Below are 6,518 nucleotides of genomic sequence, written 5' to 3'. Positions count from 1 at the left end.
CGCAGCAACTCACAACGTTCCCCCTCGTTATACCCGATACTCAAAATGAGTATTGGGATATATTCTTGATCAGCATCAATAGCCGAGTCGATTGAGCCATGTCTGTCTGCCGTCTGTCCGTCCGTCCGTCTGTCCGTCTGTCCGTCCCCTTCAGCGCCTAGTGCTCAAAGACTATAAGAGCTAGAGCAACGATGTTTTGGATCCAGACTTCTGTGATATGTCGCTGCTACAAAAATATTTCAAAACTTCGCCCCGCCCACTTCCGCCCCCACAAAGGACGAAAATCTGTGGCATCCACATTTTTAAAGATACGACAAAACCAAAAACGCAGAATCGTAGAGGATGACTATATGTTTTAGAATGTAAGATCTCAACCAGATCGTATTATTATTAAACCCAGAATCAAGAAAACAATTTCATTCTTTCTCGCTCTGTCTCTCTCTAACACACAGGTTTCATGGTCGGTTTTGCCAATTGCAAAATATGAGTTCAAGGATCTCAGAACCTATAAGAGCCAGAGCAACCAAATTTGGTATTCACACTCCTGTGATATCGGACCTTGACCGTTTCGTGTCCAAATTTCGCCACACCCCCTTCCGACCCCGCAAAGGACGAAAATCTGGGGCATCCACAAATCTCAGAGACTATTAAGGCTAGAGTAACCAAATTTGGTATCCGCACTTCTGTTAGCTCTTACTATAAAACGTATATCTCAGAATTTCGCCCCACCACCTTCCGACCCCACAAAGAACGAAAATCTGTTGCATCCACAATATTGCACATTCGAGAAAAACTAAAAAACGGCAGAATCAATAGATAACGACGCATATCTACTCTCAGCATTGCTGAATCTGGACCAGATCAGTATGTATACGAGATCTGCAGCATCACAAGTGTATACCCGATACTCAAAATGAGTATAGGGGTATATTAGATATGTGGTAAAAGTGGATGTGTGTAACGTCCAGAAGGAATCGTTTCCGACCCCATAAAGTATATATATGCTTGATCAGCATCAATAGCCGAGTCGATTGAGCCCTGTCTGTCTGTCCGTCTGTCCGTCTGTCCGTCCTGTCCGTCCCCTTCAGCGCCTAGTGCTCAAAGACTATAAGAGCTAGAGCAACGATGTTTTGGATCCAGACTTCTGTGATATGTCACTGCTACAAAAATATTTCAAAACTTCGCCCCGCCCACTTCCGCCCCCACAAAGGACGAAAATCTGTGCCATCCACATTTTTAAAGATACGATAAAACCAAAAACGCAGAATCGTTGAGGATGACTATATGTTTTAGAATGTTAGATCTCAACCAGATCGTATAATTATTATAGCCAGAATCAAGAAAACAATTTCATTCTTTCTCGCTCATTCTCTCTCTAACACACAGGTTTCATGGTCGGTTTTGCCAATTGCAAAATATGAGTTCAAGGATCTCAGAACTATAAGAGCCAGAGCAACCAAATTTGGTATCCACACTCCTGTGATATCGGACCTTGACCGTTTCGTGTCCAAATTTCGCCACACCCCCTTCCGCCCCCGCAAAGGACGAAAAACTGGGGCATCCACAAATCTCAGAGACTATTAAGGCTAGAGTTACCAAATTTGGTATCCGCACTTCTGTTAGATCTCAATATAAAACGTTTATCTCAGAATTTCGCCCCACCCCCTTCCGCCCACACAAAGGACGAAAATCTGTTGCATCCACAATATTGAGATATGAGAAAACTAAAAACGCAGAATCATAGACAACGACCATATCTATCAGATTGCTGAATCTGGATCAGATCAGATAATTTATATAGCCAAAAGGATCAATTCAATTTGCACTGGCTACGCAGCGCCCGACGTCACGCTCAGACTGATTTTCGGTCTCTCTCGCACGCACTCTTTGTCGTGTCGTTTAATATTAGCGGCGTCTGCCGGAGGAGAGCCATACTGACTTAGTATCGGGTATAACCGTAGAGTTGCGGTGTCCGCAGCAACTCACAACGTTCCCCCTCGTTATACCCGATACTCAAAATGAGTATTGGGGTATATTAGATTTGTGGTAAAAGTGGATGTGTGTAACGTCCAGAAGGAATCGTTTCCGACCCCATAAAGTATATATATTCTTGATCAGCATCAATAGCCGAGTCGATTGAGCCCTGTCTGTCTGTCCGTCTGTCCGTCTGTTCGTCCGTCCGTCTGTCCGTCCCCTTCAGCGCCTAGTGCTCAAAGACTATAAGAGCTAGAGCAACGATGTTTTGGATCCAGACTTCTGTGATATGTCACTGCTACAAAAATATTTCAAAACTTCGCCCCGCCCACTTCCGCCCCCACAAAGGACGAAAATCTGTGGCATCCACATTTTTAAAGATACGATAAAACCAAAAACGCAGAATCGTAGAGGATGACTATATGTTTTAGAATGCTAAGATCTCAACCAGATCGTATAATTATTATAGCCAGAATCAAGAAAACAATTTCATTTTTTCTCGCTCTGTCTCTCTCTAACACACATGTTTCATGGCGGCTTTGCTTGATAAAATATTAGTGCAGAGATCTCAGAGACCTATAAGAGCTAGAGCAACCAAATTTGGTATCCACACTCCTGTATATCGGACCGAGACCGTTTCGTGTCAACATTTCGCCACACCCCCTTCCGCCCTCGCAAAGGACGAAAAATCTGGGGATATTCCACAAATCTCAGAGACTATTAAGGCTAGAGTAACCAAATTTGGTATCCGCACTTCTGTTAGATCTCACTATAAAACGTTTATCTCAGATTTTCGCCCAACCCCCTTCCGCCCCCACAAAGGACGAAAATCTGTTGCATTCACAATATTGCAGATTCGAGAAAACTAAAAACGCAGAATCATAGATAATGACCATATCTATCAGATTGCTGAATCTGGATCAGATGAGATCATTTTTATAGCCAATAGGAACAAATCAATTTGCAGTGGCTACGCAGAGCCCGACGTCACGCTCAGACTGATTTTCTGTCTCTCTCGCACGCACTCTTTGTCGTGTCGTTTAATATTAGCGGCGTCTGCCGGAGGAGAGCCATACTGACTTAGTATCGGGTATAACCGTAGAGTGGCGGTGTCCGCAGCAACTCACAACGTTCCCCCTCGTTATACCCGATACTCAAAATGAGTATTGGGGTATATTAGATTTGTGGTAAAAGTGGATGTGTGTAACGTCCAGAAGGAATCGTTTCCGACCCCATAAAGTATATATATTCTTGATCAGCATCAATAGCCGAGTCGATTGAGCCCTGTCTGTCTGTCCGTCTGTCCGTCCGTCGTGTCCGTCTGTCCGTCCCCTTCAGCGCCTAGTGCTCAAAGACTATAAGAGCTAGAGCAACGATGTTTTGGATCCAGACTTCTGTGATATGTCACTGCTACAAAAATATTTCAAAACTTCGCCCCGCCCACTTCCGCCCCCACAAAGGACGAAAATCTGTGGCATCCACATTTTTAAAGATACGATAAAACCAAAAACGCAGAATCGTAGAGCATGACTATATGTTTCAGAATGTAAGATCTCAACCAGATCGTTTTATTATTATAGCCAGAATCAAGAAAACAATTTCATTCTTTCTCGCTCTGTCTCTCTCTAACACACAGGTTTCATGGTCGGTTTTGCCAATTGCAAAATATGAGTTCAAGGATCTCAGAACCTATAAGAGCCAGAGCAACCAAATTTGGTATCCACACTCCTGTGATATCGGACCTTGACCGTTTCGTGTCCAAATTTCGCCACCCCCCCTACCGCCCCCGCAAAGGACGAAAAACTGGGGCATCCACAAATCTCAGAGACTATTAAGGCAAGAGTAACCAAATTTGGTATCCGCACTTCTGTTAGATCTCACTATAAAACGTATATCTCAGAATTTCGCCCCACCCCCTTCCGCCCCACAAAGGACGAAAATCTGTTGCATCCACAATATTGCACATTTGAGAAAACTAAAAACGCAGAATCATAGATAATGACCATATCTATCAGATTGCTGAATCTGGATCAGATCAGATCATTTTTATAGCCAATAGGAACAAATCAATTTGCACTGGCTACGCAGCGCCCGACGTCACGCTCAGACTGATTTTCTGTCTCTCTCGCACGCACTCTTTGTCGTGTCGTTTAACATTAGCTGCGTCTGCCGGAGGAGAGCTATACTGACTTAGTATCGGGTATAACTGTAGAGTGGCGGTGTCCGCAGCAACTCACAACGTTCCCCCTCGTTATACCCGATACTCAAAATGAGTATTGGGGTATATTAGATTTGTGGTAAAAGTGGATGTGTGTAACGTCCAGAAGGAATCGTTTCCGACCCCATAAAGTATATATATTCTTGATCAGCATCAATAGCCGAGTCGATTGAGCCCTGTCTGTCTGTCCGTCTGTCCGTCTGTCTCGTCCGTCGTCCGTCTGTCCGTCCCCTTCAGCGCCTAGTGCTCAAAGACTATAAGAGCTAGAGCAACGATGTTTTGGATCCAGACTTCTGTGATATGTCACTGCTACAAAAATATTTCAAAACTTCGCCCCGCCCACTTCCGCCCCCACAAAGGACGAAAATCTGTGGCATCCACATTTTTAAAGATACGATAAAACCAAAAACGCAGAATCGTAGAGGATGACTATATGTTTTAGAATGTAAGATCTTAACCAGATCGTAAAATTATTATAGCCAGAATCAAGAAAACAATTTCATTCTTTCTCGCTCTGTCTCTCTCTAACACACAGTTTCATGGCGGTTTTGCCAATTGCAAAATATGAGTTCAGGATCTCAGAACCTATAAGAGCCAGAGCAACCAAATTTGGTATCCACACTCCTGTGATATCGGACCTTGACCGTTTCGTGTCCAAATTTCGCCACCCCCCCTTCCGCCCCCGCAAAGGACGAAAAACTGGGGCATCCACAAATCTCAGAGACTATTAAGGCTAGAGTAACCAAATTTGGTATCCGCACTTCTGTTAGATCTCACTATAAAACGTGTATCTCAGAATTTCGCCCCACCCCCTTCCGCCCACACAAAGGACGAAAATCTGTTGCATCCACAATATTGCACATTCGAGAAAACTAAAAACGCAGAATCATAGATAATGACCATATCTATCAGATTGCTGAATCTGGATCAGATCAGATCATTTTTATAGCCAATAGGAACAAATCAATTTGCAGTGGCTACGCAGCGCCCGACGTCACGCTCAGACTGATTTTCTGTCTCTCTCGCACGCACTCTTTGTCGTGTCGTTTAATATTAGCGGCGTCTGCCGGAGGAGAGCCATACTGACTTAGTATCGGGTATAACCGTAGAGTTGCGGTGTCCGCAGCAACTCACAACGTTCCCCCTCGTTATACCCGATACTCAAAATGAGTATTGGGGTATATTAGATTTGTGGTAAAAGTGGATGTGTGTAACGTCCAGAAGGAATCGTTTCCGACCCCATAAAGTATATATATTCTTGATCAGCATCAATAGCCGAGTCGATTGGCCCTGTCTGTCTGTCCGTCTGTCCGTCTGTCGTCGTCGTCCGTCCGTCTGTCCGTCCCCTTCAGCGCCTAGTGCTCAAAGACTATAAGAGCTAGAGCAACGATGTTTTGGATCCAGACTTCTGTGATATGTCACTGCTACAAAAATATTTCAAAACTTCGCCCCGCCCACTTCCGCCCCCACAAAGGACGAAAATCTGTGGCATCCACATTTTTAAAGATACGATAAAACCAAAAACGCAGAATCGTAGAGGATGACTATATGTTTTAGAAGGTAAGATCTCAACCAGAGTCGTATAATTATTATAGCCAGAATCAAGAAAACAATTTCATTCTTTCTCGCTCTGTCTCTCTCTAACACACAGGTTTCATGGTCGGTTTTGCCAATTGCAAAATATGAGTTCAAGGATCTCAGAGACCTATAAGAGCTAGAGCAACCAAATTTGGTATCCACACTCCTGATATATCGGACCTTGACGCGTTTCGTGTCCAAATTTCGCCACACCCCCTTCCGCCCCCGCAAAGGACGAAAAACTGGAGATATTCACAAATCTCAGAGACTATTAAGGCTAGAGTAACCAAATTTGGTATCCGCACTTCTGTTAGATCTTACTATAAAACGTGTATCTCAAAATTTCGCCCCACCCCCTTCCGCCCACACAAAGGACGAAAATCTGTTGCATCCACAATATTGCACATTCGAGAAAACTAAAAACGCAGAATCATAGATAATGACCATATCTATCAGATTGCTTAATCTGGATCAGATCAGATCATTTTTATAGCCAATAGGAACAAATCAATTTGCAGTGGCTACGCAGCGCCCGACGTCACGCTCAGACTGATTTTCTGTCTCTCTCGCACGCACTCTTTGTCGTGTCGTTTAATATTAGCGGCGTCTGCCGGAGGAGAGCCATACTGACTTAGTATCGGGTATAACCGTAGAGTTGCGGTGTCCGCAGCAACTCACAACGTTCCCCCTCGTTATACCCGATACTCAAAATGAGTATTGGGGTATATTAGATTTGTGGTAAAAGTGG

The sequence above is a fragment of the Drosophila miranda genome (assembly GCF_003369915.1).
Source record: "Drosophila miranda strain MSH22 chromosome Y unlocalized genomic scaffold, D.miranda_PacBio2.1 Contig_Y2_pilon, whole genome shotgun sequence".
NCBI lineage: Eukaryota > Metazoa > Arthropoda > Insecta > Diptera > Drosophilidae > Drosophila > Drosophila miranda.
The sequence above is the reverse complement of the archived record's forward strand: the minus strand, read 5'-3'. Positions refer to the sequence as shown.